The sequence below is a fragment of the Silene latifolia genome, chromosome 7 (genome assembly GCF_048544455.1).
Source record: "Silene latifolia isolate original U9 population chromosome 7, ASM4854445v1, whole genome shotgun sequence".
In the NCBI taxonomy this organism is placed as follows: Eukaryota; Viridiplantae; Streptophyta; class Magnoliopsida; order Caryophyllales; family Caryophyllaceae; genus Silene; species Silene latifolia.
In genome coordinates this window covers 34,407,622-34,423,639 of record NC_133532.1, presented here as the reverse complement: position 1 = coordinate 34,423,639, position 16,018 = coordinate 34,407,622, and positions in this window count along the sequence as shown.

The window sequence follows — 16,018 nt, the reverse complement described above, 5'->3', positions numbered from 1 at the left end:
CCATGAATTGAACAAAATCATGCAATTAATTGGTAAAACTTAAACAAATAAGTGTAGATATAACCAAAATCAAATTGGGAAAAATGGAGAAAGATGAACACACTTTCATGGTCAAATTACAGAAGACGGATGAAGAAAAGTGGAGTAGCAAAGTGTAATCCTAACAACAAATCATAAAAATGGAGTTTAGGAATTATTTTTAGATATATTTTGATCTTGGAATTATAAGGTTTGAGGTATAAATGAAGATGATAAGGTAGATAAAAAGCAAATTTTACACGAGTTTCTCAGCTCGTCAGACTCACTCGGTCGAGTACTAAGAGCACTCGGTCGAGTGCAGCTCCACTCAATTAAGTGACATGGTTACTCGATCGAGTGACCATTTTCCATAAGTTTACCAGTTTCTGGAATTTTCCCACTCGTTCGATTGGCGCCCTGTACTCACTTGAGTGATCCTCTACGGCTTTCAATTCTAGATTAAATTAAACTATGGTTTCCCTGCAACATAAACAAGGATTCGAGAGTCCACCGACTATCGGTGACCCATCCCGAGTTAACATCATTGATGTGACTCTTATTTACGCACATTAAGTCCCCTAACTAGGCTCGTTCCTATGCCTTCTTGCATGCATTAGGGTCGTTTCTTATGTTTAGCCTCCTACATCGCATATTCTATGAGGTTTTGTGTCCTTCGTAGGAGAGGAATGCTAACCTTGCTTATATGTAGCAAACGAAGCTAAATGGATCGCATATAACGACAAAGCAACAAAGAAGAGACCAATACTAAAGGCCTAAGTCAATAAAACAAGTATTTGGGAAATGATGAAGGACTCATACGGCTCCTAAACGATCCCCACGGATCATGACGCGGTCAAATGGAGAAAATGCCTAGCTGCCCTTCGAGACGGGCGTCTCAGAAGCGGCCCGAGCGTCCCAAAGGGAAGGACGGGCATCCCCAGGCTCAGCCCAAGCATCCCTAGAGAAGGACGGGCGTCTTTCGTTACAGCATGCACGTCCATCAAAGGAAGGTCGTGCGTTTCCTAGCGGGACTTGCAAGGCGTTAAACTCATTTAAGGGGCTTAATCGTCATTTAAGCCCTTAGTTACCTTAATACTTGTACTTAATATAAATACTCAATTGTAATAGGAGATTAGCATCAACTTTTATTAGCTTTAATCAAGTTTTTTTAGGAGGTTATCTTAGATTAATCCAAGTTATTTAGTAGATTTATACAATCCAATTACACAATTCAATCATAATCACATCTTAATCTTTCCTTAATTATTCAAGTGTTCTTAGATTTAGTTGGGTAATTTGATGATTATTTGGGGTTTATTGGAGAATTGACAACTCTTCATCATCCATCAAATTTTCTTCTATTATTCTTTGCTTTCTATTTGATCATCCTAAGTTGGTACAATCTCTCTACTCTATACTTAATCCTTGTTTATTGTTTTACTCTTTCATCATGTTTAGACTTGTAAATATGATTGACACCATTTCTAGTATGTTGACTATGATAATGAGTGAGTAGTCCTTTAACTAGGGTTAATGGGGGATTAGGGGAGTTAATCATGGGGTAGATCTTTACTTAATTTCATATGAAGGATTGCTTGTTGTAGTTTAAACTTATGCACATGATATGCTTCATGAAATGCTTAATTGATAGCCTAGGATGAATCTCTTATCCTTTCAACAAGGCTTGTAAGACATAAACTAACTCAAGGCTTGTTAAACCATGCATATAGTTGAATAGGAAGAATTAAGTCGACTTGTAGGTGTTGTAAAGTCTTGACTGACTCGGTTTCGAGACCCAAAACTTCCTTGGAATTATAAACTATAAACTAACTCGATTCCACTACAACAATAAATTGCTTGCATCTATGAAACATGTTTATTTGATCTCACCATGATTCCCTTATGAACCCATGACACCTAGTGCTTTAATCAATTTTTTAAAACCCCATTTGCTTATTTTGCTTTACTTTCATTTGTTTACTTTGCTTTTGCAAGTAGTTTAGATTGAAAACCTTAAACTCAACCCAAATTGTGACACCAAAGACTTAGCTACTCACAACCGATAAGTCAATACAATACCCATCCCTTGGGATCCGACCTTTACTTACTGCTCTACTAAGAGTAGTTCGTTGAGATTATAAATAGAGTTTGATTGGTGAGCTTAGACGACAATGTTTCGACCGAATCAATCGTACGACATCATACTCACCGTCTTTGACACATTACCTTCATACTCATAACTACTCAACAAAAAATCATCATCATTCATGCTTTTACGATAGCACTAACAAGTTCAAACAAGCATACCATATCTAGATGCCAAGATTCAGGACTAATGTCCCTCATACATACACACACACACAACAATCCTTCCCGAAACACGTTGTACACATAGTTATTTCACCCGAATTCCACAAGTTATCATATCCCACGTCATATAAAATGTACACTATAAGAATGCATCCTTTACCAAAACATATATGCACCCATAACACGATTCACATAGTGTTACCCATACTCATAACCACCCACGTAGTGACCAACCGAGACAATAGGCACTATTTTTGTTATGAGGGCGCCTACTCATCCAAAACCGACCTCCTATTTTACTCATGTCGGGTTCATTTTATTAGACACTCCTAGATTAATTTTGGTTCATTGGTTTAGGTTCCAAATTCGTCGCTGTAATACTACGGTTTTATGGGTCTGAGGGTACGCTATCGAGAGGGACTTACTCTGTCGAGTAAGTTGTTTTTGACGCAAAACAGTAGACTGCCTGTAGGGTACTCGATCGAGTAAGCTTGGCACTCGATCAAGTAAGGGTCACTCGATCGAGTAAGTGACTTACTCGATCGAGTAAGTGAGTTTTACGGGCTGAGTTTGACGGGTTTTGTTAATGATGCGAGATTAATATAAAAACGATTATTATTATTTCTTAAACACTTTTCAACATCTTAAAACTTATCAAGTGACGATTACAAGTTACGTATCTTGCTTCTCTCGCATCATTGGCAAATCCTGTAACAACCCGGATTATAAAACAAAAGGGAAAAATTATATAAAGTAAATATCAGAGTATAGTACTGATAAAAGGGTCAAGGTAGCGGAAACACCTGACCAATCCGGTTCGCTACTAAACCAAAACCAAACTAATACATTATTCATAGGTTCTCAAAACATGGAAACAAACTCTTAATTTACTATTCGGCTCGCCCCTCGATGCATCCCAAACAACATCATCCAACAGCGACGAGCATTCAACCTGAGAATGGGGGTCGACAATCAGTCGGGAGTAACTAGATGCTCTCCCAGTCATGTTTACAACAATTGAATATAATCAATAATCAATAACAATTGAAAGGCATAAACAGTAAACATGTGAGATCATCTATACCCATGAAACCCAACACAAAATTACCAAGACTTTGTCAACCTTAAACGGATGTAATTATGCAAACCCAAACCATATACAACTACTAGACCATGTACACTTATAACCAACGTAGCACATGACCCATAACAACTCAAGGCACAATGCTAGCATAAAAGCATAGCGAATACGGTAACACATAATCCAAAGCAACAGAAGGCACAATGCTAGCAACAAAGCATAGCGAATAGAGTGAACTCCCGTTAGAGCGTATAACCGTTTCCTCTAACTTGCCAGAGCTTATAACCACTGCCTCTAGCTGATGGAGCGTATAACCAGTGCCTCCATCGGTGTGGAGCGTATAACCACTGCCTCCACGGTACTATGTATAGCGTATAACCACTGCCTATATGTCTAAGAACTGGCCAGACCTCTCGATGCAATAACTGTACACCGAACGACACTCGGGACCCAGAACCTATAACTGACGAATCTGGCCACCCCCGAACATAGACCAAAATAAATCCCGCATCAACGAGTGGCGTTTGTTCATTCCAATAGTATATAACTGATACTACCGTCATCCATTCAAACCAGCCAACAAACAAATGCACAGTATAACTAACTGTACTAACATGCGTGAACAACATCACGACTCAACCTATAGGATAGTATAACTGACCATCCTACTTATCATATGAATAAGAGTAACCAAAGATATATATATAAAAACACAAGGACATAACACGTTGAACACAATACAACATATGACACAAGTATAAGCAACCAATGTTATAGTAACTTCAGCTATAACTTTAACATTAACAATTCAATGTTATAGTAACCCTAACCATAATATAAACTCTGGATGCGAGGTTATAGTAACTTCGACTATAACTTCAACATATATAACTTGAAGTTATACTTACCTCAACTATAACCTTGACACGAAACTAAAAGTTACACTAGTTCCAACCATAACCTTGAGCCATAATCTCAGGGTACGTTAGTTCCAGCTATAACCTTGACTCGTACTTCAATGTTATAGTAGCTTCGGCTATAACCTTGAATCATATTCCCAAGGTTATACCTGTTTCAGCCATAACTAGAGTTACTACCCAAAGTTGTATTAACTTTAGCTATAACACTTGAATCATCATCAAGGTTATACTAGCTTTAGCTATAACTTTGGAGAGAACTCTTGGACGCCATCATGCCGCCACTAGGGTTTGATTCGGAAACCCTAATTACGCTCATGACACCCATAATAAACATATAAACAACATACGATATATAATTAATGCATTGAAACATATACAAACATGAGAAAACATAATTAAAATGATAATAAATAATCAAACATGTACTAATCATACAAAACATTCATTAAATCACATTAATTACATCAATTGGCATAAACACAATTAAAGGAAAACACCTAGTTACCTTTTTAGCAATTAACGATGCAAATTAATAATGAAAACCTCGGTGAAAGACCCGACCATCAAATCCTTGCCTCGATCCAACACGTGTCAACATCCCGAAAAGCGACACAAAATAAAAGCACAGACCGAAACCCTTGAAAACGCCATGAAAGGCTATTCTTGTTCTTTACCCATTAAAATAAGAGACCATAAATGTAGGTCTAAAGGTCCATACAAAAAATCCCCATAAAGTTATTTGGAGATGAATATGTTGTAAAGATAAGAGCAAGGATTATGAAAATAAAATTTGTGTATGATTTTGGAAGAAGAAAAGATATTCAACAATTGAGTCAAAGGGAGAAAAGAGAACAAAAGAGAGGAGGAGAGGCGCGACAAGTTTCACGTAAAGAAAAGAGGGAGCAACTTGCTAGCTTGCTTAGGGTTTTGTATTTATATAAAATATAAGAGGGTTAACTAATGGGCTTTGGGTCCATTAGCTTATATATTGGATTATCTGATTACAAATCAGATTGGATATTATTAAAACGAAAGGAGAGCTTATAATAGAAAGATAATTATTAAATTAAAATAGTAAAATCGTGCACGGACATTTCAACCCTTCCAAAAGTAGATTAAAATGAGAAATAATAAAATAGAAAACGAAGACGATAAATATTAATATTTCCAAAATACATCCATACACTTTAAAATAATTAATTTAAATAAAATACTTTTATAATAAAATATTATTATAAAATACGGGGTGTTACAAATCCCTAAGCTGCGTTCGTCGGATCATCTTGTTCTTTACATCGTTGCGATTGTCGTGTCGAGGGTAAGTTCCTTGTATAATTTATGTTGGGTTTCGTTTATTTTCTTTAAAACCCTAATGGGTATTATTGGGGGTTTTGGGTGGTTTATATGAATGCGGTAGTAATTGTATGTATGTATGTTATAGGAGGAGGTTTCGTTGAGGAAAGATTCTTATTAACCTGTTTGATCGTCTGTTGGTGTTGCTTTCCAGGTAGGGTTTCCCTACTCAGTATTGGCTACATAAGTTGTTGGTGATTGTTGTTGTGATTGTTGAATAATTATAATGTCGGATTGGTTTTGGTGTTGTTGATAATATATTGTTGATTGATTGTGTAACTGTCTGTGATCTTCGGGACGCATCCCTGGCTGAGTGGAGTCACTTAGGGGAGTGGCTTCACGCCCTTGATTCGCCATCTTTGGAACCCGCCACAGAGGGGATGTGCACATTAATGAATTTGGGTTTATCGCTTGATGGAGATGAGCGGGGATTTGGTTGGTACGGCTGCGGTCCCCCACTGGCGGCGTGGAGTACTTGTTGCGATGGGTACTCTGGCAGGGCTACACACTTTAGTGTGTAGTCAGTTGTGTGGAGATTGGAGATGGAGACTGGAGATTGGTTAAGCTGTTTTAACTGTTTGTGTTCCTGTTTCATTGTGGTATTTGTATTATGTAATCTGTACTGACCCCGTTAATTATTTTAAAAACTGTGGTGATCCATTCGGGGATGGTGAGCAGTTGTTGAGAAGGTATGATGATTTATGAGAGGGATAGCTGGGATGGAGTCACCACCGGTCTTAGAGTCTTCCGCTGTGTTTTATTTAGTTGTTTGAGTACTTTGGCTTTTGGAGAACAGTTGTATTTCCTTTTGGCAGTTTTTTGAACTTTGTTGTATCACCTAAACTTTACTATCATTTAAATACGTTTCGTTATCGTTTATTTGAGTATCATTGCCTCGGGTAACCGTGATGGTGACGTTCTCATACCTTAAGTGGTCCTGGTAAGGCACTTGGAGTATGAGGGTGTCACAAAGTGGTATCAGAGCGACGATCTTGAAACCTGTAACCAATGAACCTAATGAACATAGGGAGTGAAACTAAAATGAACTCGGGTAGAAGTTGTAGGAGCTAATGCAAAGATTTGGGAGACGTCCTAAAGTCGCGAACTCGCCCTACAATTTTGAACCGGTCACTAAGGGGGTGTGTGTCGGGATCGCTATGTGTTTACTTTGTGCTTTGTGTATCTATATAGTAATGTGTAGTATGAATTGGTGGATGTATGCATGTGGAGGATAGGAGATATGAAGTAAAAGATGATGATTATGTGGTTTCTATGTTGATTGGTTGAAAGCATGATATTTGATTTATAACGTGGCATGTTGGACATACGGAAGAAAAGTTGTTTTGTTTGAGTATATAGAGAAATACGTATATATATATATATATATATATATATATATATATATATATATATATATATATATATATATATATATATATATATATATATATATATATATAGGCGGGATCTCGTGAGTTTGGTTCTTACGGTGAGTTGTGAGTTTGTGTGTTCACAAATCTCAGCCATTAAATAAAGGGAAATAGATGGCTAAGATTGAATCTAATAAAAATTGTAATAATAATAATAATAATAAAAAAAAGAACGCTGACGACTGCAAGTCCCTGACTTTTAGTCCTTTACTCTTCTTCGTCTCCATTTTCTTCGATTCAACATTCAAAATCGCAGATCTCAAAACGTAATTCTCTCTTTCTCTTCATCTAATCTTGAATTCGTGACATTCGCGAACGAGAAACATGTAATTACAAAACTAATTCATAAATTAATCATGAAATAGTATAATTACAAAACTAATTCATAAATTAGTTTTGTAATTACAAAACTAATTCATAAATTAGGGAGTTTGTGGATGATGGGATTGAGGCATATGGCGATTTAATGGGGTTGATTAAGGTTGAGCAAGGGTTGATCGGGATACGAGGGCCTATTGTTGAAATAGACCGGCGGAATCGATGGGAAGTGCGAGTGGACTGAGTGGAGGCAGCGAGTTTCGGGTAGATGAACGGATTTTGACTCGATATGGTTTGTACTCGGTTTCAATGGAGCATCGGGTTTGAACGGAGGAGAAGCAATGATGGATCATGCTGTTGTTGGTGTTGATTTGGATAGTGATTAGTACTACTCCGTATTAGGTTGTGCTTGTGGTGATGACATCCCAGATTGGTGATGAATGGAGCAGCGGGTTTCGGGTAAGATCATTAGCATATAACTGACCTGTACTGTAGTGGATCCTCCTGAAGTGCGTTGATGTAAGCTTCAAAGATGGCTTTTTTATCTGAATCACTTGGATATCCGTCCATGAGCTGATCATAAACAGTAACAAATCCAAGTGCAAACACAGGATCATATATGTATGTCTTTTTGTATTTCATTAGATGCTGCTGAACGAGCAACTCTTGTATATGCTAGGAATTGGTCGTTTATATGCCTTTAGAAAATTCAATTTCGTCTTAGACACTGGAGGAGCAATATCTGAAACGTTCATAAAATCACATGTTTTACAAATGATTAGAGTGAAACGAACCAGCACAACAAAAGCCTGAAAATAAACTAAAGTGGACACCACAAGGGTAACTCTGATGATAAAATATTCAAACTGTAATTGAGTGTCAGGTGTCAAATATTCAAAGTCTTAGACACTGGACTAGTGCATCGTTAAAATATTCAATCTATTGTTCTTACTACTTTTTTTTTGGTATACAGACGACCACAAGGGTAACTCTGATGCTGATAAGGTCCGAATCTCAGACAGGAGTACCACCATTTATGCCTTTACTAGCTAAGCCAGACGACACGTGCATCCTGTTTATTCCGCCATAGCCTCATAATTGGTAAAATGGACACCACCAAAGGTCCAAAGTTTATGCATTTTACTCGGCAGATTCAAGTATGTGGTGTCTGACGATAGCACAACACAAGAAAGTTAGAATTTACAAGTCCGGCATAGTCCTACATTAAGCTACGAAACTTGGGTTTGAGTAATGCCCATCAATTTGTGTGTATAGCTTGGTGGCAAATTCATTATTATGTTTCAAGTATGATTCGCCTACACATTCTTAATCACGTGGTTAGCTTGGTGGCTACAATAACACTACTATAATAGCACAATAACACGGGAAAAAAAAAAGAGAAAAAAAAATCAAAGTAGTAAAAAAAATCAAAGTGACACCGGAATAACATCACAATAATACCTGAATAACAGCACAATAACACGTAGTAAAAAAAGAGAAAAAAATCAAAGTAGTAAAAAAAATCAAAGTGACAACGGAATAACATCACAATAACACCAGAATAACAATAACACCAGAATAACAACACAATAACACGTGGTAAAAAAAGAGTAAAAAAATCAAAAGTAGTTAAAAAAATCAAAGTAACACCGGAATAACATCAGAGTAACAACACAATAACATGTGGTAGAAAAAAAGTAAAAAAATCAAAAGTAGTAAAAAAATCAAAGTGACATCGGAATAACATCACAACAACAGTAGAATAACAGCACAATAACACGTGGTAAAAAAAAAGAAAAAAAAATCAAAGTCGTAAAAAAATTCACAGTAACAGCAGAATAACATCACACTAACAGCGGAATAACAATAACAGCACAATAACATATGGTAAAAAAAAGAGAAAAAAAAATCAAAATCGTAAAAAAAAATCAAAGTAACAGCAGAATAACATCACAATAACAGTGGAATAACAATAACAGCACAATAACATGTGGTAAAAAAAAAAAAAAGAGAAAAAAATCAAAGTCGTAAAAAAAATCCAGGTAAAAAAAAGCACAATAATAGCATAATAACACGAGGTAAAAAAAATAAGAGTAAAAAAAATTCAAGTAAAAAAAAATCCGGTACAAAAAGGAAAAGAAAAAAAGGTAACATAATGAGTAAATTAAAGAAAAACATAAGAGAAAACAAAAATCAAAGTGGTTAAAAAAGAGCATAATAACACGAGGTAAAAAAAAGAGAAAAAAAAATTAAAGTAAAAAAAAGTAACATTAGAAAAAAGAGAAAATAAGTAATTGACAATGGTTTTATATGACATGTAAGATTTGATCTTGGCCACTCATCTCTAATATAATCTAGTGGCTGAGATTCCCCCAACTCACAACTCACCATAAGAACCAAAATCACCAAATCCAATCTCTCTCTCTCTCTCTCTCTCTCTATATATATATATATATATATATATATATATATGTCGTTGTTTGTCATTTTACATGAAAGTATAGTATGTTGAGAGTGTGAGTTTAACATGCGGGTAGTATACGAGTCGCATGACTCGATTGAGTGAGGGGCACTCAATCGAGTAGGTGAGAGACTCGATCGAGTGGGTGTTACTCGATCGAGTAGGTAGTTTTTCGTTTCTGGGCAGAAGTCTGTTTTTTGGAACTCGATCGAGTAGGATAGAGGACTCGATCGAGTAGGGCTAGCTCGATCGAGTGGGGTGTTGACTCGATCGAGTACGTTTTTGGGAGCTTTCTGGTCAGGATCTGGAGTCGGGGTACTCGATCGAGTAAGATAGGTAACTCAATCGAGTGACCTCAACTCGATCGAGTAGGTGATGAGGCTCGATCGAGTAAGTGTTGTGCAGGCTGTTTTCATGTTTTGAGATATAGGATGTGTGTTTATGTTTACCCTTTTCTTATATAGTTTCAAAGATGCCGCCAAAGAGAACAACATTGTATGCTAGGGCAGAGAATGTGAGTATTGATGAGATCGTTAAGATGTTGGAGCACCAAGATGCTCTTACTGAGGCTTTGAAGAGGGTGGGGAAAGATAAGGATGATAGGCCAGATCACTCCAAGATTAGTGTGCATATTGAGAGGTTTAATCCTAAGGAGTATTTAGGAACAAGGGCGTCAATTCTGCTAGATAATTGGCGTAGAGAGATGGAGAATATTCTCGTTCATTGCCCAGAGGAGTTGAAAGTGGAACAAGCTGCGTTCTACTTGCGGGAAGCTGCCGGTGAGTGGTGGGATAAGGTTAAGGTGAGTGCTTTGGATTTGTATGTGAAACAGGGGTTGCCTGCGATACCTTGGGATGAGTTTATGAGAGCTATGAGCCGAGAGTTTGTACCTGAACATGTGCGTAGTAAGCTGATGGAGGAGTTCGATGATTTTAAGATGACATATGACATGACAGTTGCTGAGTACTACCACAAGTTTAATGAGAAATCTAGGTATGCTGAGGACATGGGGCTGAGCCAAGAGAACTTGGTATTGAGGTTTGAGAAGGGGTTGACCCCCATGATCATGGAGAAGTTACCGATAGGAGCCCTTACTGATGTGAAGGAGGTCTATGAGCGTGCTGGGAGGGCTGAGAGGTTAGTTAAGATGACCAAGGAGAGCCGTGAAAGATCCTCTGAGAAGAGGAAAGCTGAGAGTAAGGGTGGTGGCCAATATAGTTACAAGAAGAGCAGCCATAACCAAGCAAGAGCGTACTCATCAGGTTCGGGGTTTAGTGCTGGAGCTTCTTACAGGCGTGGTCGTGGGAGTGGTAGCGGCAGTTGAGGTATGACCTTTTATAACTGTGGCGTTATGGGCCACAAGAGGCATGAGTGCACCAGTGCTATGAGTGGGGGTTTCCAAAGACCGTTCCAGGGGAGTTTTTCTCAGGGTCCTTCGCAGAGTTATGCTAGTAACAGGCCGGCTGGGTCGTGGAACAACATGGGTGGCCAAAGTAACAACCATGGTGGGGCTAACCGCAATGGCGGTAATTCATACCAGAAACCGGCAACAAACAATAACAACAATCAGGGGTCGGCTGCTAAGCCGGATACCTCAGCTAGTACTGTCTAGGGAGGTGGGCAGAAGACCAGCGGTAAGTTTTTTATGGTGGAGAAGAAGGCAGCTGAGCAAGAAGCTCACGTTATCACCGGTACTTTTCTTGTTAATGGAGTCTTTACTTTAATTTTGTTTGATTCGGGAGCGTCACAGTCGTTTGTATCATCGAGTCATGCTAAGCGGTTGGGTTTGAGAGAGTATGAGTCTATAAAAGAGGAAGTTTTCATACCTTCGGGTGAGTCTGGATCTTGTGGGCGGTTGTATAGAGGTGTGTCTATGATAGTTGGGCAGGTTGACTTACCAGTGGACTTGTTAGAGTTTTCTTTTGGAGGGTTTTGAGATGATAGTTGGAGTGGACTGGTTGGGTAAGTATAAGGCTAAGATAGATTGTCATCAAAAGAGGGTTTCTTTGAGAGGTCCTAAGGGGATTAGTGTGTCTTATCGTGGGTTTGTTGTCAAACCCAAAGTTAAGTTGATTGCAGCAGTGACTTTGAAGTCCTATCTGCGGAAGGAGTGTCCGTTGATCTTATTCCATGTGAGGGACCATAGAGTGGAGAGTTCGTCAGTTGAGTAGATACCAGTGGTGGGAGAGTTTCCAGATGTTTTTCCAGATGAGATACCGAGGTTGCCACCGAAGAGGGAGATAGATTTCAGCGTTGAGTTGAAATCGGGGACAGGTCCAATCTCTAAGGCACCGTACCGTATGGGTCCGAAGGAGTTGGAGGAGCTAAAGAAACAGCTGGATGATCTGATTGAGAAAGGATACATTAGACCTAGTGTATCATCGTGGGGAGCACCAGTCTTGTTTGTGAAGAAGAAAGATGGGAGCTTGAGGTTATGCATCGATTATAGAGAGCTGAACAGAGTTACAGTGAAGAACAAGTATCCTTTGCCGAGGATAGATGATTTGTTTGATCAGTTGAATGGTGCTGCGGTCTTTTCTAAGATTGACTTGAGGTCGGGTTACCATCAGGTGAAGATTCGGGAAGAGGACATACCGAAGACAGCTTTTACATCGAGGTATGGTCATTATGAGTATGTAGTGATGCCGTTTGGGTTGTCTAATGCACCTGCAGTGTTTATGGATTTGATGAACCGGGTTTTCAGTCAGTTCTTGGATCGGTTTGTTGTGGTCTTCATCGCTGATATCTTAGTCTTTTCTAAGACTAAGGAGGAGCATGAGGAGCATTTGAGGATAGTGTTACAGACTTTGCGAGAAAATCAGCTGTATGCAAAGTTTTCTAAGTGTGAGTTCTGGTTAGAGAAAGTTGCTTTTCTAGGGCATGTGATTTCAAAGAAGGGTGTAGCTGTGGACTCTGCAAAGATTGAGTCAATTACTAAGTGGGAAGCACCAAAGAATGTAGCCGAGATCAGGAGTTTCTTGGGTTTGGCAGGATACTATAGATGGTTCGTGAAAGATTTTTCCAAGATAGCCAGACGTATGACAACATTGATGAGGAAAGAGAACAGGTTTCATTGGGATAAAAGTTGTGAGACGGCGTTCTAGACATTAAAGGAGCGTTTGACCACAGCTCCAATCTTAGCTTTACATGAAGGGAGTGAGAACTTTGAGGTGTATACAAATGCTTCAAAGAATGGGTTGGGTTGTGTATTGATGCAGAATCGGAAAATGATTGCCTATGCTTCTAGGCAGCTGAAGCCTTATGAGGAGAATTATCCGACACATGATCTGGAGTTGGGTGCAGTTGTGTTTGCTCTCAAGATTTGGAGGCACTATCTGTATGGGGCGACCTTCAAGGTGTTTTCAGATCACCAGAGTCTCAAGTACATCTTCACTCAAAAGGAGTTGAACATGAGACAGAGGAGGTGGATAGAGCTGATTGGGGATTATGACATGGATATTATATACCATAAAGGGAAAGCTAATGTGGTTCCAAATGCCTTAAGCAGGAAGAGTGTGCATTCTCTTTGCACAGCTATGTCTTTGATGAGATTGAGAGATGAGGTAGGGAAGATGGGGATACATATGATACAAAGAGGGGATGCTAGGGGAGATTTGACAGTAGAGCCAGACCTTTATGATGATATTCGCAGGAAGCAGGCTTTGGATCCTAAGATTCAGGAGTGGAGAGCTGGAGTAGAGAAAGAAACAGTGTCTAGATTCTCTTTTCATACAGATGGTAGTGTGAGATTCGATGGGAGATGATGTGTTCCTACTGATGAGGAGTTGAAAAAGATAATCATGACAGAGGCTCATTGCACACCATAATCGGTACATCCAGGCGGTGACAAGCTATATAAAGATTTGAAGAAGACTTTCTGGTGGCCTGGGATGAAGAAGGAAACAGCTGAGTTTGTGGCTCATTGTTTGACATGTCAGAGACTGAAAGGTGAGCAGCGACGACCACAAGGTAAGATTCAGTCTCTTGAGGTACCTGAGTGGAAGTGGGAGTCCATTTCTATGGATTTTATAGTGGGTTTGCCGAGGAGTCAGCAGGGTAATAACATGATATGGGTTATAGTTGACCGACTGACTAAGTCAGCTCACTTTGTGCCGATGAAAGATAATTGGACCAAGATACAATTGGCTTTGGCTTATAGGAAGCATGTGGTTCGTTTGCATGGGGTGCCTAAGGATATAGTGTCCGATAGAGATGCGAGGTTCATATCACGGTTTTGGAAAGAGTTGCAGGAAATGATGGGAACTACTTTGAAGATGAGTACTGCATTTCATCCTGCGACAGATGGCTAGACAGAGAGGACTATCAAGACTTTAGAGGACATGTTGCGAGCTTGTGTTATGGATTTTGGTGGTAGCTGGGAGGAGAGGTTAGATTTGATTGAGTTTTCGTATAACAACAGTTATCCCACGAGTATAGGTATGGCACCATTTGAGGCATTATATGGGAGGAGGTGTAGGAGTCCGATTTGCTGGGATGATAGTGCTGAGGCAGTTGTTTTGGGACCACAGATGGTACAGGAGATGGTTGAACATGTTAAGCTGATTAGGCAAAGTATGAAAGCGGCCCAGGATCGACAAAAGAGTTATGCAGACCTACATCGTCGTGACATAGAGTTTCAGGTTGGGGACAAGGTCCTTTTGAAAGTGTCTCCTATGCGTGGGGTTATGAGATTTGGTAAGAGAGGGAAGCTAAGCCAGAAGTTTATCGGACCTTATGAGATTTTGGATCGTGTGGGTGAGGTTGCTTATCGGTTGGCTTTACCAGCTGCTTTGGATAGAGTGCATAATGTGTTTCATGTATCTCAGCTGCGGAAGTATGTTAGAGATCCATCACATGTGTTAGAGGTAGAGAACATCGAGCTGGATGAGTCCTTGTCTTATCTTGAGGTGCCCAAACAGATTCTTCATCGCAAGGTTAGGAAAACCAAACAGGGTGAGACAGTGTTGCTTAAGGTTCTTTGGTCTAACCATGAAGTTAAGGAGGCTACTTGGGAGGCGGAAGAGGCTATGAGGGAGCAGTATCCGTCTCTTTTTGATCAGGTATGTGTGGTTACGTGGACGTAACCATGTTTCGTTTAGGAAGGTAGGAGATGGTCGCATAGAGTTTTTGTGTGTTTTATGTTGGTTTTAATATAGTTAGTAGTTGCTTTGAGTCAGTTTGGGGTGTTGGTTGGGAGTTTTAATTTGATTTTTGGTTATGTTGTTGTGTCGGAGTGGTGTTAGTGTGCTTTGTTTTGGTTGTGGTTTGAATTTGGAGGACGAAGTTCTTTTTAAGGAGGGAAGACTGTAATACTACGGTTTTATGGGTCTGAGGGTACTCTATAGAGTGGGACTTACTCTGTCGAGTAAGTAGTTTTTGACGCAAAACAGTAGACTGCCTGTAGGGTACTCGATCAAGTAAACTTGGCACTCGATCGAGTAAGGGTCACTCGATCGAGTAAATGACTTACTCGATCGAGTAAGTGAGTTTTACGGGCTGAGTTTGACGGGTTTTGTTAATGATGCGAGATTAATATAAAACGGTTTATTATTATTTCTTAAACACTTTTCAACATCTTAAAACTTCTCAAGTGATGATTACAAGTTACGTATGTTGCTTCTCTCGCATCATTGGCAAATCCCTAAGCTGCGTTCGTCGGATCATCTTGTTCTTTACATCGTTGCGATTGTCGTGTCGAGGGTAAGTTCCTTGTATAATTTATGTTAGGTTTCGTTGATTTTCTTTAAAAACCTAATTGGGTATTATTGGGGGTTTTGGGTGGTTTATATGAATGCGGTAGTAATTGCATGTATGTATGTTATAGGAGGTGTTGGAGCTTGTGTCCTCCACAATTAGTGTGATAACATTTATAAATCTCTTATAGGTTCACAAGGGTATACTTAGTATTTTATCAGTTGAACGTTTACTTAATAACGGTTGGCTTGCTAGAAGTTTGACGTTATTATCATACTGATGGCGGTGATCAACTGGTCCCTAAAAGTTACACCTAAAGGATGTGTTTGAGAGATGTGATTATGGAAATATAATCACATAGATGCCTTATATGACTAAAAGGTTAGTCCATGTATTTGACTAAACAGTTAGTCAATGTGATGATGAGACGATT